The 18,912-nt window shown below is 38.0% G+C and overlaps 1 long non-coding RNA gene across 1 annotated transcript in view; it reads left to right on the top strand.

The window, feature by feature from the left end:
- The first annotated feature begins 400 nt into the window (after positions 1-400).
- LOC118598706 overlaps positions 401-18,912 on the top strand; it is a 23,515-nt gene continuing 5,003 nt past the window's right edge. The window contains exon 1 of the long non-coding RNA XR_004947808.1: positions 401-542. This is a non-coding gene — a long non-coding RNA (uncharacterized LOC118598706). The remainder of the gene's footprint in view (positions 543-18,912) is intronic.

The raw sequence follows: 18,912 nt of genomic DNA, 5'->3' as shown, positions 1-18,912 counted from the left end.
CTCAAAGATGTTGAAGGCGGTGTTACAACAGAACCTTGAAAAAACATTTACAAGTTGGAGGAGTAAGTGGAAATGATGACTCACCGAGGAGCTGAAAACACAAACTAAAGAACTCAACTGGTAGATTAAGATGCAAAGAAGAGTGAATGCAGCAAGAAAACGACAGAAGTCACTTAGAGCAAAGTTTGGGTGGGCAGATGTCCCAGCAAAGTCACCCCACATTCAGGCCCTCTGAAGAGTCTTGCAAAGATACAAATAACTACATTCAAGACGTTAAAAGCCTCCGTTAGATTGATGAACATGAATGATTTGGCAGCTTTGACCTTCACCAGCGTTTTCTTGATGGCCTGCCTCCTTTTGTGCCAATGTTTTTCAGATGGTTTGCTTCATTTAACAGCAGTGAAAGCTCTCCTGAACTCTGGCTTGGTGTGGATTTTCTGCAGAAGCAAACCATAAGGACAGAAGGATGATTTGCTTGAGTTTCCAGAAATCCCGACACAACTCCAAACAGATGTCACCTCCCATTCTGCTACGATTTACAGGTGATCAACTCAGAATTATTTAGCTTTAGCTGGTGCAAAAAGGAACATTTAAATGAGAATTAAACTTGTGCTACAGATAGCTCATGTTGAATCAATAAAATTGAACGGGGGCAGCCAGAACATCCTGCAGCTCTTGAAGATGGTCCCTTCTCCACCATGTTTTCTGAGAAACAATGGTTAAAAAGGACACATCAGCAAATGTGATACAGTCTGTCTCTGCAGATGATGGGCATGGTACCCTCCCAGAAAGGTTCATGTGGGATAGAAGTGGGACTAAAGGGTACATCAACATGAGCCTGGAGATTATGAAAAGCAAACGAGAAATGGAAAATACGAGCAAACTGTGGACAAAAGAAATGTTTGATATTTTGACATTGGCAAAAAGGTGAAAACACAGAACTATCTTGATATCAGCTGTAACCACCATGACTGGCTCCAGATCAGCTCTTAACTCAAAAAGAAGCTCCAAAATGCAATCCCAGCCCCAATATTAAGATTACACGGTGCTTCAGAGTATTTATTTATTTAAATTGTTGTGAATTGGGAGCAGATGAAAAAACATTGTTTGTAAAGGAGTTTATTTGTGATGTAGAAAATATGACACGCTCTCCAGATCCATGAACGTCTTTGTTTTCCTCATCTGAGTTGGAATCTGGATCTAAACTGTGTGACTTGAAGGCTTTGATATTGATCACCATTTAGCTTGGGGTTGTGAGGGGCTGTAAGCTAGTGGGAGAGAGTGTAAACAAGGGAGGATGGTGTATGAATGCAGGCTTTTAACTCAACAACGGTCCCACCCACAACTCGGAGTCAACTTCTGATGAACTCCTGCCGCTCTGCAGAAACTATGCCCTACAAAACAACACATTGTTAATTTTGTACAAATGTACAAAAAGCATCGCACACACTATGTTTGCCTGTTTGACGGACTAAATCCGGTTTTTAATTAAAGACCAACTTGTTTGTGCATGCACTGTCAAGTCTGAACACGTTTCCATGCACACAAACCTTGAAGAAAGCAGGCCCTATAAAAGTGGAGTATAAACGTCCCACAGTGTAGATGGGAAGAAATGCAAACCACAAAGAGGTTTGAAAATATCCTTTAGACCAGAGGTCTGCAACCTTCAACACTTAAAGAGCCATTCCGCTCGATTTCTTGCCAATTGAAACCCAGCAGGAGCCACAAAGTCTTCACTCACCCTTTAGAAAAATAAGATACTGATTAATATCTATGTTTTAGCTACTAGCATGATACATTTAAATAAACTACTGTGTTTTTTATGGCATAAATAAAGCATAAACATGAAAAGAAAATAGTTTTAAAAAAATATGAAATAGTTTATAACATTTGATAGAGCTTTGCATTACTTCCTTTCAAAATAAAAGACATCATACACCATAGCATCATGTTAATGCAGCAGGAAGTGTAAAGTCATCAATTATTGGAAAAAATAACTGTTAATTTTATTATTTCTGGAGCATTTCAGCCACAAATTCCTTAATATAACCAAGAAGAACTAAATCAGAGCTAATTAAGGAGAAAAGTGGCTCGTCGGGCCGCTTTTCTCCTTCAAAATCTACTAGAATGACGTTGATCATGTTAACAATTACAAAATTACATTAAATCAAACACTGGAGCTCCTGTGTTAAAGGGTTAAACAAATGAGTCGTGTAAATTCTGAGTTAAAAAGATGCATCTTTAATTCACATTTTCATATAGAATTTGACCAAAAACAAAGTATTTCCAGCTGTTTCGAGCTTCATCATCTAATCTATCCCAACATCAAATTCTCAACCATTTCACCTTGGTTTCCCTCTCATACATTGTAATCTACAAAAACACAAATTGACTGAGTTGTAAGCTGGCATGTGAGATGGAAGTGGCAAGGTCAGCGATCAATAGGAAGTTAATTAATGAGGAATATGGAGTGTTGTGTAAGTATAGATTTTTGAAAGAGTTTCAATCACTGAAATATCACCAGCATGCGGCTTCATAGCAATAAAGAAAAGTATTTCTTTACTTTGCCTTGAAATTTCAAGTTGATATCAATTTGTTCATTTTAAATTCTCACTGCTTGGCTTGTTTTTTCACATTTTTGAGCCAAACTTTACAGATTTAAAATTAGATGAATGAAACAAATAGGTTTTTACTAAAACTGGTGCTCTTGAAAATCATTCAGTGACTCACTATGTCCATGAAAACATGTAGTTTACAGAGAATAAAAAGATGGAAAATGTAATAGCTTATGTGTAAGAAGTAGTTTGCTGGTCTATTTTTATGAGAGACATTGTTTGCTAAACTGTTTTTCAGTGCAACACTGGTTTGGTGGACCCAAATGCAGGAGACAGGAACTTAAAGCATTTAATAAAGTATCCAAAACATGACAAAAATCCATGGAGAAACCAAAATGGTGACTGAACAGAACAAATGACCTGACAAGGAAGAACGGAAACCAGACACTCAAATAGACTGATAGTAAATAACTGAAATTAACTGTGAATTTTGACAATCTTGAAACTGATGAGAATGAGGAATAATTCTAAACAGAATATGACCAAAACCCATAGCATAACTGACAAAACCCAAACCAAAGTCCACACTCCTCAAAGTACCCCTCCCCAAAAGGGCAGATCCCAGATGCCCAAAAACAAAACACCTGGCAGGAGGGGACATGGAGAAACAGAACAAAAACAAGTCCAGAAAACATTCAGGGGTCCTTCAGCTAGATGGATGTGAGGGGTATCAGTAATCCTCCTCAGGAATGGGCGTGAAGAAGAGCAGTCCTGGCGACTCTCCCCAAGGACAGAACACATGTAGGGGAGCAGTGCCAATGACCCTCCACGGGAACATGAAACTTGAAAGATGGCCCTGACAGTCCTCCTCAGGAACAGATTTGGTGGACGTGGCTCGACATAACTTGAATATGGCTGTGGAAAAACCCACCTGGCGGGGTCTGTAGTGGCAGAGAACTAGTAGTCTTTTAATTATGACAATACCGTTTTAAAAATATATATATTTGTATTTTTTTTAAGACATACTTTCTGCAGAGTTGCAAGAGCTTATTAGAAATTTGCATTTGGTTCTGCAGGTATCAGGAATCAGCGCTCTATCTCCACCTCTGGTCACCAGTGGGAGCCTTTTCCAGAGTACTGACTGCACTTAATTTCCCAGCAACCCTAACCCTAGATGCTGTTCAGCTGTCTCCAATCTCACAATCACCCACCTGTTTCTTAAGCAGCATAAAGATCCTCACTCTGTGCAAAGTATTGTTTGTGCCTGCCTGCAATATCGAGCGTTTCTCTTCCTGGACCTGATCTTCTCTTTCTTACCCTGCATATTTTCTGATTGTCTGCTGCCTGCCCTGACCCTCACCTGGACTCTGACAACTCTACTCTCTTCTTGGATTATCTCATGCTTGTGATTGACCTCTGCCTTTCTGACCCTGATTTAGCTTTGTGGATTTTTAGCTGTGCTTAGTTCCTGTCTGAACTAATAAACCTGCTGCATGTGGAACCAGCTGTCTGCCCGTTTGTAACAGCAGGGAGGGAATGTTGGCGCAGAAGTTAGCTTCGCTATGCTCACAGTATTTCTTTTATTTTACACATTCTCCTGCTAGCTTATAACACCTCACAACTCCAAGCTAACATTAGCCTAGCAAAAAAAAAAAAAAAAAGCTGAAAAAAATCAGAACTATCCAGTTGTACAGCTTAGACGAGGAAAGCAAAGACGGATCTATTTGAATGGAGCGAAGAAAGAAGACTTTGGCATGTTTGTGCTGTTTGATGGGTCACAAACCCGAGCTTTTTCAAACTACGTGTCTTCATCTGATTCTGATCCATCAAGATTTGAACAAATACTCATAAATGCAGTTTTTCATCTTAAATTATTTTATACACGTCGTCCAAGAATGCTGCAACAATATGTAAAAAAAAAAAATAGAATGACTGAGTAATTACTGTTTATTTCTCTATAGAAGTCTATGGGCATCTTGGAGCCAGTGGGTACTTCCTGTTTGAAACACGAGGGAGGAGGGGTCACTCAGTCCAGTTCTCATACACATTCAATAGTTCTGCAGTATATGCAGCAAAACTCCCAACTGGGTCCTATATGTCCGTATTTTCTGTGCTGTTACGTTCATTGTTCCCTGTGTGTCAAGAAAGTAAGTCTAAGTTGAAATTTGACATTTTAGACTAATTTAATTAAAATGTTTGAATAATATATATTAGTTTCTGTCAAGTCTGTCCCTGGTCTTCTGCTTTGAGTCCTCTAAAGTTGACCCATTTAGGATGGAGCTTTATTAATCTTTCAGATTTCATAAGAAAGCACAAAGCTAAATCTCAAAGGAATCATTTTAAAATGATGCAAGACGATACACGAACTGAACCTGAGCCTCATTTGAAATCTTGTTGCAATAATAAACATAGTCTTTGTAGAGATTGCTAATTAAAGTTTGCCGGTGAAGGTCCGCAGTGACAGGCGCACGTGGCCACAGATCACTTTCAAAGGAGCGAGTGCATTCCTGCGTTGTTGTGTGTTGAGCTGGCTGCAGTATTGTTCAAGCTTCAAAAGTTTGCACCGGGAAAGTTGTGCTGTGAGAGAGAACAAGGGTAAAAAATTAAGTTCTGATTACAATTACAGAATGTGACACTTAGCTGATTTCAAATCAGCGAGGCCAAATTTCACAAAGCCTGTCAATGGTGGCAGCAAGCTCGCCAGATCCCCCCCAATCAAAAGTTTGCTCTATATAATTTTACGCAATCAGATTTCTCCACAGTCATCCAGTGCAATCAGGTAATCAGAGGGGAGCATTAACAAGACAAATGGGGTTTAAAAAGTGGGTGCACTCTGTTTGCAGGAACTTCCCATGGAGAAGCCCCCTCCTCTCCTTGATTACTCCTATCACCCTCATACGGCGCAGCATCCCTGCTAAACAGCTTTCTGCAGGCAGCATGTGCAGGGGAACAAATATGACTGACTTCACATGGAAAACCAATGACTAAATTGTTACTCTTAAGGCTATTTATGTCAAGTGACTAACTGCCCGTGATAACAATTTTAGCCCAAAATTCAGATTGTGTACAGTAATGACGCCATTTTCACACCTTTCATTTTATATGGCTTTCTGCCATCCAGATTGCACAGTCAGAGACTTTTCATGTCAAGATGTATTTTTACTTTGCTGTGCACTCGTTTAACCTTATATGAGCATTTCTGTTGTTTCCATTGTTCTTCGGGTGTTTCTTAGAAGAAATAATGGGTGCACAGCAGGATGTCTCCATACCGGTACAAAGAACTCTGCGTTTTTCTGACATTATTTTATGATATTTTTTATCTTGTGTATTTTATGGGTCTTGAATTTGTACCCACTATGTAGAGGGGAAAAAGATTAAATGAGCAAACATTTCTGGTATGATCACTTTTAAATAAGCATATGTTGAATAACAGAGTAGTGTGTCTTGTTCTATAAGAGAAGATTAACAAATAAACATTTAAAAAAGTGATATTTGATCATTCTAAGGCACATGTGTCAAAGTCAGGATCCGGTCCTTCAGGTAATTCTATCCGGTCCTCCAGATCATTTTATTGTTATTAATGGTCCAATGTTATCTTGCACTTATTTTTAACTTGTTTAATTTTGACAAAATATATTTCTATGGAAAGTAAAATATTTGTAGTTATTTAAGATTTAAATTGATTTATTCTGGAATAATATTCCTGCCTGTTTTTATTTATATGTTAAAAAGTTACTTTTTTATTTTTTAAATGTAGTTTTAGAGTGTTCAATAAATGTTTATCCTGTTCGACCCGCGACCTAAGATGTGTTTTGGATTTTGGCCCCCTGTACGATTCAGTTTGACACCTTTGATCTAAGGGGTTTTATCTACAGTTGGAGGATGATCAGACTGTTGAAGCAAACAGAGCAACATTCTCAAAAGACTTCAGTGCAGATGTGGATCCATACAACCTGCACTAACCTTGAAAATTGAATGAAGCTAGAAACTTTTGAAGAAGCCGTTAAACATTAACATCAGGATGATCTCAGCACTGTGCAAAAAAACATGTTTCATAATCGATTCTACTGATTTATTTAGTAAACAAAGTCTAGTCTTAAAAATAGCTTTTTCTTCTGAAAGTAAAAAGAAAAGCAAATAGTTTAATAAATGATAAAAATAAAAAAACAAGGCAAAGTGGGCACAAAGTAAACATAACCTTAAAATCACAGCAACAACTATACATACATAACTGCTATACTGTAAATAACACCTTTTAGAATTCATTTTTGTCTAATTTTCAAGCATTGATATACATTACTGGATTGGAAATCCCGTGACAGACGTGCGGCATTATTGAGTCTCCCAGAGTGATGAACAGAAGAGGTCCGAATAAGTACAAAAAGAACCACAAAGGGGGACACAATATTTTGCAATCGACTTCAAAAACCTTGAAAACAAAATAATCTGATGGAGAGGAATCATCACTGGACAGGAATCGCCTTTTAATAGAGAGAAATCAGGCTGGGAGCCGTGAAGTTTGTGCTAAAGTGGGAGCTAGCGACTCGTGGGTAGCATGCTGATTTGGTTCTTAGATGTATATTTTTTATTAATGTTCGTTCAAACACGGCTGATGTTATTCACATGTCTTTACATGAAACCACCACAAAAACTGAAGTGAATTCATGTTGGGAATACGTAATATGTGTGGCCAAGATGCACGTTGCTGTGCTGGTGAAGTAGCATGAGCTAGCTACTTTAAGAGGCTAAATCTTGTTGTCTATCGCATTTGTTTTTCTTTTTTTGGTAAGAAAGTGAAAGTGAGTTCACAGATAATTTTCGAAATCCGTGCCGCCACTGTTGAGCTTCTTTCTTGGTCGCGCGGACCGGAGGAAGCCCAGCTAGAAAATGCTGCGCTAACGCATCTGCTCAGTGGGATAAACACAGCAGATGTTAGGGAAAGAGCTGTGGCCCAAAACTTTAACCTGCCACACCATTTACTGCTATTATCAGTTTGTTTTAACAGTTTGGCAGGTGTATTAGATGTTTTTAGGTTTAAAAATGTTTCTTGTATCAGCTAAAGATGCTAGCTAGAGCCTTATTCTCAAAGTAGACTTTGAAATCATCTATTTGAAGGAAAATTTTGAATGCAACTGAGACATATTTAGAATTCATGTATTCCAAAAATAATAAAAGTTGTAGTTTCATTTGAAAATGTGGTAAATAGTGTTTTTTTTTTTAGGTTTGTTTTTTTAATACTTTGAGGTGTTTTTAATAGGGAAAAGACTTTGTTACTAAACTTTGTCAGTCATTCATGCCATTGAACATCATCAATCTCACTCTTTTCTGGACTTGGTTGACAAGTATTTACATGTTAAGTAGATTTTAGCACAAAGGCAAAATTAAAAAAAAATCACAGATGTTTAGAACCTGTAAATTTGACAGCAATGTTTTAACTGTAGCAGTGGAAGGTGCAATTGTTGCACTATTTACAGATTAATCTTCATAGTTAACAAATATTTAAATATACCACAAGATCAATCATTTTCTAAGCTTTAATTCGAGCCATATTTTATAAAAATTGCTTGAGAAACAAGGGAGCTAGCTCGATTTTTGTGCTTGATGTCTGCCTGTCCTCCATTGAAACAGCTGCCGTGACTCAATGCATAGCAATGGTGCCTGTGAGCGCACGTCTCTGTCTATAGCAGCAAATAGGCAAGGCCCAATCCAGTAATATATATCAACGATTTCAAGACAATAAATATATTTTTTCTAAATCTTAGAAAAGTATTTTCAACTTAAACCCCAAATTCATTCACATCAAGCATCAGCCCAATCAGAACTCTTCCCTTCTCCCTACCCCTCGATTTTTAGGGGTATTTGTAGTGTGGGGGGGTCCAAAATAGTTTTTTTAAGGGCCAACCCTCCAAGCGGAAGGATACAGAGCCCTCTGTCACGAGGGGGTTTCATGATGCTCTGTGCCTTTCATGAGGGTGTGAAGCACAGACGTTTACATGTAGATGTAAGTAATGATTTTTTGTTATAGCATGACCTGTTTAAAGTTATAAAACCGCTGTTGTTATGTATATTTGAGCGGTGGAAGCTCCACACCAACGTAGCTTACCGGCAACTATTGATGATGTCATCAACTGAAAGTGACGTCCAAATAATGAGATCATAGGCATAATATATAATATGTTTTTTTCACATCTCTCTGTTTGGAGGGCTAAATGTAGGAAGGGAGAAGGGAAGAATTCAGATTGGGCCAATCTCATCAGTGTCTGAGCTGAAAGTGTGGGTACTTAAAACAAACAAAAAAAGGGAAAGCCAACTATTGATCCCACCGTCTTCCAACGTGGTCCTTAATTGGAACTTACCTAAGATAAAAAAAAAATGTAACTGTTAAATTAGTCATTAAAAAATAAAATCCATCAACATTCTTCCATTTTTTGTTAATAAAGTTTGAAGGGAACCAACAGAGCAGCGGAGCATTCTGGATCATTCAACATCTGAATGATGCGTTCACTGAACGAGTCCTTCATGGTCATTTTTCAGTTGGAAATTGCAACCTGAGTACATACTGAACCTTGAAACCTCCAACAAAAGAACTCCCATCCTGCGTTTCAATGGTCACGTATGAAGTGTGATTCCTGAAATAAGCATTTTTTACTCCTTCAGTTCTGATGATTCTTGTTAATCTAGGAGACTGACCTCTTCACTCACACTTATCCAGTTCTTTGAGCAGATTTTCTGGTCTCTGAAATAATTAGGGAAGATGATTTGAGGATGACAAAAGACAACTGGAAAATGAAATAGGCCTTCTCTGCAGGCCCTCAGGGTCTTTGCAGCAATTCTAATTAAGCCCATCCAGAAACAGAGAGGCTTGGATTGAGGCAGTTTCTCATCAGTCTCTCAATGAGCCTCTTTTGTCATGAACACACAGCCAATTACAAAGCTCAACAATGGAGTGGGGAAGTCTTTTACCCTCCACAAAGACCGGAGACTATGGAGGGCTACAAATATCCGTCAGCATAAAGTGACTTTGCAAGAAAATAAATAAATAAACTGCCATCATCTTTCAAAGAAGCCTAATCAAATATGCGTTCCCAGAATGGTGGACACGAGACATGCAGGTTCAGTGGCCTGTGGCTGACATGCCAGGGAGTCTAAAATCTCCTAGACAAGATCCAGTAGAAGCAATGCTTTCTCAACGATATGCTCTAATTAAATTCAATATTTTTTCTCAGTGTAAACTAGATTTAGATAGCTTTAACCTGAAGCAAGGCAAGTCCAGCATGACTTCCTGTTGGTCAAACCAAAGACTATGATTGGCTATACGCAGGGGTGTCAAACTCAATCGCACAGGGGACCAAAATCCAAAACTCACCTTAAGTCACGGGCCGAACAGGATAAAAATTTATTGAACACTCTAAAACTAAATGTTTAAACTTTAAAACTGTACATTTTTAGCATAATTATGAACTAGATATAAAGCATTACCTCTGATAATGCTAGTGTGAATGCTGTAAGCTGAATTTGGTCACTGAAGATGCTGAAATTGATAGTTAAAAACACTGAAGCTGATAGCCAGCTAAAATATTAGCTAAAAACCTAATTAGAGTAAAGAAAAAAAAAATTTAGATTAGCCAAAACAGCTAGCATGTAGAGAAAAAAATAGCTAAACTGAAAAATACAGCCTAAAAAACAAAAAAAAGACAAAATTAGTCAAAACAGCTAGCATGTAAATATCAACCTAACTCTAAAACAGCCTTAAAAACAAAAAAAGCCTAAATTAGTCAAAACAGGTAGCTAAACTCCAAAATAGCCTAAGAAACTGAAAAAAGCCTAAAATAGCTAAAACAGCTAGCATGTAGCTGAAATATTACCTAAACTTCAAAATGGATAACAAAAAAGAAAACAGAAAATAGACTAAATTACCCAGATTAGCCAATATTAGAAATTAGCCAATATTAGCTTAACTTCAAATAACCTAAAAAAAATCTTTGTAAATGCCAAAATAGTAAAAAAAAAAAAATGTAGTAGAATGCCCATTTTTAAACTTTAAAACTATAACTTTTTACCATAATTATGAATAATAAAAAAGGCAGGAATATTATTCCAGAATAAATTAATTTAAACATTAAATAACTTTTAATCATTTACTCTCCATAAAAATATATTTTGTCAAAATTATACAAGTTAGAAATAAGCGCAAGATAACATCGGGTCATTAATAACAATAAAATAAAAGGATCTGGAGGACCGGATCCGGCCCCCGGGCCTTGACTTTGACACGTTTTTTATATATATATATATATATATATATATATATATATATATACACACTCTTGAAGCTGCTTAGATTATAGATTGTGATGGTACGTCTCGTCTTATTCATTGTGCATGGAGGGTAATTACCCACATTAGTGTTCATCTATCAGAGCACACCTGTAGCGCTCTGCATGAAATCGCCTCATGAGGGTCTAACTATTTGGGTTGGCAGGAGGAAGAGTGGGTGAGCTTGTAGCCTCAGTGCTTGGTCTACCAATCTTGAGACATACATTTTTTCAATGGCAATTTTTTGTTTTCACGACTCTGTTCCTTTAATGTCTATCTGGGTGTGACTTTAACCCGACTGGGCTCAAACCGTAATGACCCATTTCTCTTTCATGATCATGTTTGGCACTTTCATGCTTTGAAGCGGACGCTACCAAATCCAAGTCCCTGATTGGTCATTGTGCTGCGATTATGCCTAAAAATGTTGAACATTCAGCGCGCTCAGTGCGTGCCAGATTTGTGCATAGAGCTCACGACCGACTTAAAACTTGCTCCGTACGTGGAGGCCATTAATTCTGGTGTGCGCACGTTTGCATCGACTTTTCAGTGTTTGCTTGATTGTGTGCCGATGCGCCCAGTGTGTATGCATCTACACAAACACACACACCCCGACGCGCCTGCATGGAAAGCTGTCATCTGCTCTGCATTTTTCTAAATTTAGGCACAGGCTGCGACAAATCCATTATTTAAAGTTTTTACATCATTTTATTTATTTTAAAAACTTGAAATAAAGATTTACAATAAGCATTTTACTTTCCTTATTAGTTGTTTTTAATCACTGAAGGTTAGTCTGATTGTGACATTTGGACTTTCAGAACAAACTTGTTTTAAGCGTCTACGTTCCTCTGATTCTGTTGTCTTATGTTTGGCCTCTGACCCGCATCAGCAGACGAATGGCAGGAAAACGCTTCCCTTCTGGAAGCAAAACCACCACTCTGTCTTCTTAACAGCTAAACTAGTGGAGCGAGTTCAACGGACACAAACATATTTCTTTCACTTTTAAACAGCCTGCGGGGAAATGTGCTAAAACAGTTTTATCAAAGCATTTCTTGTCTACCTTTTTATGAACAAGTAACATTTCGTGACACTTTTTGCTAAGCATTTTCACCTACTCTCCTGCCAAAAAAGGCCTCTCCCCCTTCAGACAAGAGAGTAACAGCACCAAAGCATTTCCTGGTGTCACATGTTTCATCTCTGAGCCTGAAACAGTTCTTTCTTTCACAATAATGAAACACGAGATGTCAGATAATCACATAAATATGTGTTGTATTTCTTTTCCTGCACTTGCGCTGCTCTGGAGAAAGAGACAAGTCTTTGTTTGGGGCTTCCTGGCCAACAGGAAGTGATTGCAGCATGACAGTGAGGGACACTCATCTCCTGGAGAGGGGGAATGCTGGGGGATGTATCCCTTTTTGATCAAGGCCTGCTGATGGATCACCTGGAGAAAGGCAAATGGGGATCATACCAATTCCTGTTGACAAGAGGCCAATTTTGATGTCCCCTTTCTCTCACTGCGGCGCTTCTCTTTCAAGCCAAAGTCTGCTTGAGCAGCCTGGGAAACTGGCCTTTTACCCACCGTCGTGGTTTCACAGTTGACAACTAATCTAAATGGAATTCAGATGAGTGTTAAATTAGTCTTTTACCTCTTTATTGCCACAAACAACATGCCAAGAAAATGAGAATTCTGTCCTGAAACCTCAGGAATAAAACGTGGAGGAAAAAGCAAAAAGCACGGTTTGTTTCATCCCAGACTGTTTAATTCAAAAATGTTGACCCATGTGAGAAACATTATATGTGAGGGTCCATATTCAAAGTAACCAGAACCTCAAAGCCCACATGTTCTTGCACTGTTTATAATGCATTAGTGGAACAAACTCCGCACTGTACTCTCCTTACAAATCCCACCTGGCCATCTATCAGTTGCAGATGTGGCTGTCTAATTCATAATGAACTAATAATGGTTTTGTTAGTGCAAGATTGTTTTCCTTTCTTCCCTCGCACACACATGGATGGGACTAATCTGCTGTGTGAGGAGCAGGAGGAGATATTACACCCTGCATGAAACATAGTCTCAGGAATGTGTTGTTTCAGGCGCGCAGGCTGTGGATCATCCTAATATGACTCAATTGTCATGAATGGACCTGTATAGTTAAGTAACCACAATTATTTCCCCACGAGGAAGTCAGATTAAAATGATTTACAATTAGCTCTCCGCCAAACACGAGGAAAACCACATACATTCAGCGGCGTCGGACTCTACTGAAAGCCTATTGACTGTATTTGCTGCTAATGAAACCGCAGAAACCAGACCTGCACATTAACGAGTCATTATTCTGATGGGGTGTTGATAAAAGGAAGAGCTCAGGGACAGACGCGCCGGCTGATACTCAACAAAAGATAAAGATCTAAAAGCATAATTTAACAGCTGGATCCAGCTTTTATGTTGAAGAGATTGCAATAAAAACTCTTTCATTTTCAGACTAACCATTGATGCAAATGAAGTCCATCAAAATTATTTTAAAAGCACACATTTTAGTTTACATTACCAAGACATCAAGCATGTTTGGATCCAATACAAATTACATCTTTTTCAAGCAATTTATACAGTACCTTGACTGCCAAAGAGTATCTAACATAACTCCAGTTCATACATCAGATCTCAGCTTTCGTGATTTGGTCAATAGCTGGATGGTATTGGTAAAAACAAACAAATGAAGCCTAAACATCACAAATCAACAAATCTGAAATAAAGAGGTGCTCCAGAAACATAAAAACAAATGGGTCCAAAACATTCCTCCTCTCTCTCACAGCTTCAATTACATTTCCATCCATAATAACAACAGTTGAGATGATTATTTAGAGACTCTGCCAACAGCTATGATATTCTTTCTTTTCTAAGGAACACTGTGACTTTTTTTCTGATAAGAGTTGTTGACTCCCTAGAAGGAGCCGTATAGTCTTACTTTAGCCTTTAAGAAATTTGGATTTGCCTGTTTTTTTAATAATAAATATGAATTATGTCTATTTTTTGGCACAAACAAAAGCAAAAATATAAAAAGAACCTAGCATCTCTCAAAATGTGGTTATTTCTTTTTAACTTATTTTCAAAATAAAAGACGCTCTGTGCCAAACAGAATTATCTCAGTGCAGCTCTGGACAGCCAGTAACCAATGTTGTACAGCATAAGATAATATGTGCTTTTAACTAATAAAAGATCAATCTTTTTACCAAAGTTTAGCTTTGTATATAAAATCTGTTCATTCTGGAGGTAGAGTTGATCAAACAAGACGTCTTCAGGTCAACAGGATTTAAAAACCTACATAGTTTATCATCTGTGTGAACCTCAGACATCAATTTATAAATTTGACTAATCTAAATTAAATAAATGCTAAATAACTAATTCTTACTTTTAAAAAATTACAATTATGTAATAATTCTTTCATTTCTTTGCTTTGTTATTTTCCCTTCTTTGTCCTCAGCAGTCTTACACTGCTGGGTTTTGTTATTTTAGTTTGGGGTTGGACCTTGGTAGTCTTAGTTTGTGGGCTTTGTTTATTTGTTTTCTTTGGTAGTTTTGGTTTGGGGGAGCTGCTGACTCTGACGGTCGACATGTCTGGGTCAGCAGTCTCCATGATTTATTTTATGTTTGGCCAAGGAGCCACCATGGAGAGATAAAGAGAAACATGTGGATCCGTAGCCGCAGGTTGCAGACCTCTGGTCTGTACTAAATTAAATTCATCTTCTAAACACCCTCAAACTTTTCAAAATTGGACAATTTTTCCTACGGCTACTCAAAATTCACAGCACCTGATTTATACTCTTTTTCTGTTTGGTTCTGTTCTTCGTTGCTCTGGACAGTCTGTACTGACACAACAGCAAACCCAGATCCAAACGTACCAAACTATCTAGACCAAAGTCTGGCCCGTGGGCCAAAAGCAGCACGCCTTCAAATTTCTACAAACCTGAGGGCTATTGTCAAAAAAAAAAAAAAAAAAAAATCAACAATCTGTGGCCACCAGGACTTTCCAACAATTGTTTCTACAATTTCTTGAATGTGATTGGCAAAATAAAGTTATAATTGTCACAAATGGGCAGACAGCTGGTTCCACGTGCAGCAGGTTTATTAGTTCAGACAGGAACTAAGCACAGCTAAAAGTCCACAAAGCTAAATCAGGGTCAGACTGGCCCAGGTCAATCACAAGCATGAAGAGAGTAGAGATGTCAGTCCAGACAAGGGTCAGGGCAGGCAGCAGACAATCAGAAAATATCCAGGGTAAGAAAGAGAAGATCAGATCCAGGAGGAGAAACGCTCTGTAATGCAGGCGGGGTGGTACAATACGGTGACCAGAGGGGAGACAGTACTCTGGCTCCTGACAGTAAGTGGTTGTAAAGGTGTGGCGACGACCTGTCTGACATTCAGAGCCTCAGGGGCCAAATGACAACGTAATGTAATTGTTTCTTTGATCAAAAGCACAATGGTGTTTACCTCTGAATAACATTAGTGCTATTTTCCTGTTCACATGATTTAAATTTAGAAGTTTGGTGACTGTTGAATAGTTAACAGTATGCTAGATTTTTTGGTCTGCAAATATAAAAATCACTGTAATTTTTTTTTTCCTTCAATTTTTTTTTTTAATGACACAATGTGTTGCAATTGGTAGTAGTTCTCCACATTTTCACAAATTTTCATCGCGATCAGGTCTTTGTTTACATTCTATAAAACTGGACTTATTTGAGCTTCGAGAGTTTAAAGGGTAACCAAACAGTGAAGTTGGAGGCTGACTCCACCCACAGCCAAAATTTGAAAGCCCTGTCAGAGGACTGTTATCATTACTGGAGCTGCAGATCATGACTTGGGATCTGCCAAATGTCTTAATTTGACCAATCAAGAAATGTAACTGCAATACCTCAATCCAACCAGTAGGAGGCGGCACATTTAAGGCATTGACTATATTTTCAAGAATTAAACAAGTTTATTTAAAATTGTCAAAAATCCAGCAATGACCAACAGACAGCACTTTTAAAGCCTCATTTATTGAAGTTAAAGGTTACCCTTTAAACAAGAGAGAAAAGTGTGAAAATCTCCGTGCCTGTCTGACCAAAGAGCATAAAGTGTGTAGTGAGGACTTTTAAGCTTCAAAAGTTAATAATCCTACTTTGCAAATTTCACCTATTGCAGTTTATTTTTAGAACATATCTCTCGCAATAACCGAGGAACCACTGTACAGGGACATTCATATTTTTTCATTTTGAATTAATCAACAATATAAAGTAGCCTACCTCACAAAAATGCATCTAGTCTTTCAAAGACTATAGTTGTTTACTATTCTTTGAAACTATTGTTTTGGAAAGTTAAGGCTAAGATTTACGATTAAAGCTGGTAGCTATTAGCGCTAAACAAGTAGAAGTATTTGGATGTTATCTACCCATCAGTATCGAATTTATTCTCATGATCAGCTCTTTATATTTCAAGCTTATTACTTGATAAATATGCCACTAGAAGTCTGCATGTCATGAACGAGTCACATGTTACTACTGTAACGCGAAGCAGAATACGGCAGCAGTTCAAGCAGGAAGCTAACAAAAACAATTCAATCAAGCTAGCAAAACAATCAGATTCTCTATTGGTTTGTCTTAGTACAAACAACAGCCTAAAATGAATTTCAACAGAAAAAACATCAGGTTTTGTTTCTTTTTAATGTTAAGCTCTGCCGACAGACAGACACCTACTCAGCAGCTGCTAACTGCTACATGCTAGCTCTGTGATTTAGCCACTCAGGACCCGAGCTGTTCTCAGATATGCCTGTTTTATTTCTCTGTCAGAGAAATAAAACTTAAGAAAATTAACTACTGTGGTAAAAATACTGAAAATATAATGAATCTCAAGGGGTTAAAATAAGAATCTCATAATCTTAAAAAAATAAACAAAAAAATGGTTGTAATCATATCATCATAGTATTTCTGCTACAACAAAGTCATCACTAATTTTGAAGAACTTTAAATGAAGATACGAATCACATTTGGTTAAAAATGTTCAATAGTTGTGAAGATATTACATCTAAAGTTGATAAACTTTCTCACATGACTAATTATTACCTACATTCACCAGATAATAGCTGATTTTTCAAGTTGGTGGTCACATTATTTTTATTTTTTTGTTAAATCTACTTCACAGAAGTGCTTTGTTTAAATGATAAAATAATGTTAATGAAAGAAGAATAGGGAAAAACCTGAATCTGTTCATGATTTTTTTTTAATTTAAAGATGTTTTGCAAGAGTATTGGATCAGGACTCTGTATCGGCAGAAACTCAATAGGAGAGGAATTGAATAAGCTTAATAAGCTTCTGCCTATTCCTTTTTTTTTATTGGTTATTTGTTTTTTTACTGTATAATGTGTTAATTGTACAAATGGGAACTACACCAATAAACTTGAAACTTCAAAATCAAAAATCCTGATCGGGACATTCCTGGTAAAAAGTCGCACGGAGCTTTGGAAATAAGAAACAGCATTGTTTTTGTAAGACCACAGATCTCGTTACTCGATAAACCTCAAAAGACAGTTTGTATTTCTAATTTAAATTTCTATATTTTTGCCTCTAACACAACTGGAAGCCAGTGCCCTCCAGAGGAGACTGTACTGGCGCGTGGTGAAATCCAAAGCCCTGGAGACTTTCCATCAGCTGCTTAGCCATCTAGCAAATGATGTGCAGTGTAATGTCAGGATCCTTTGCCCATGCTATCAAATCGAGCCTTACTCTGTTCCTTCTCACAAAAAACGATAAATCTGCTTATGAAATAAAAACTCCACAGTCAATGCCAAACCCTGCCTCATAATGTTTTATGCATTGAGCAGCTTATTTTAGTGATTTATTTGTGTGGATTTGGCCAATCTCCTCTGTCCAAATCAGGCTCTGAGGAAAATGGAAAAGGTCTGACCATGGAGGGATCATGTGTTCAATTTATATCTACTTTGGCAACTCTGGTGCATTAAAATTTAGAAATAAAGCCTAATACTCGAAATCACATATATCCTGGAGTTAATACTACAAAATGGGCATAAACAGACACTCTGCATTGTTTTTGACACAGCAAAGTCTTGTCATTCCATCTTGTCAGGGGTAATAAAGTGCGTCAATGACGTGCAGATGATAAAGCCGCCACACGTGTGGCGTAAAGTCATAAATGAAAACGTCCCTGGAAGAGTTCACCGCACAACTTTGATGTTTGACCTGCGAGCACAGGGGAAATGAAGCGGCACCATTTGTTATTGCAGCGTGTGCGTGTGTGTGTGCGGCTTTCTCATTAGGAAATTTTACCCCTGCGAAAGATTTCGCAATAAGGAAAACAGGGGTGATAAGAAAATGAAAGAGCGAGTGAAAGCAGGAGGAAATCCAGAGGTAAAGAGAACTGGGGATATTGTAATTAGTTGCACCTGTTTCCTTTAAGCCAGCTCCAGTTTCCCTCTACAATCGCATGCAGATTATCCATCAAAGCCCCTCTTCGCTGCCTCCGCTCAATGGATCCTTTGTTGCCAGTTGTCAGGGAGGCGGCCCACAAAACTATGTAACACAAGCAGGCCACATTGCTTTGGAACGTACAGTACATGTAAGCCTCTGCCAGCCACAACAAGGATATTATGGAGAGTTGGTAGACTCGGTGTCTGCAGCTCCTCCGTTTGCCTCTTTAGGAGGACGTGAGCACAACAGTTGCATCATCTGTCAACACTCCACAAACAGGCCAGAAGTAGCTCTGCCACGCAGCACTGATGTCAGCGGAGGAAAGATGAGCTCGCTTTGCTTACGGACACATGCTTTTAGGACATTCTTATCAGAAGTGGAGTTCAGTGGTGCTTCCTCGTCATTCATATAAACTTAGAAAGCTATTTCCCTCAGAATAAACACACTTTAGTCCTGTCATTTCATCTGTGGAGGAATGTATAAATCTAGACATGCACTTCTTACTTCTTGGGCTCAAGTGGAATCGGTTTATTTCAGGAAATCAAGATAAAAAAATAGTAAAGAAGACAAACAACACACACAC

Source organism: Oryzias melastigma, linkage group LG4 (genome assembly GCF_002922805.2).
Source record: "Oryzias melastigma strain HK-1 linkage group LG4, ASM292280v2, whole genome shotgun sequence".
NCBI lineage: Eukaryota > Metazoa > Chordata > Actinopteri > Beloniformes > Adrianichthyidae > Oryzias > Oryzias melastigma.
The sequence above is the reverse complement of the archived record's forward strand: the minus strand, read 5'-3'. Positions and strand labels throughout refer to the sequence as shown.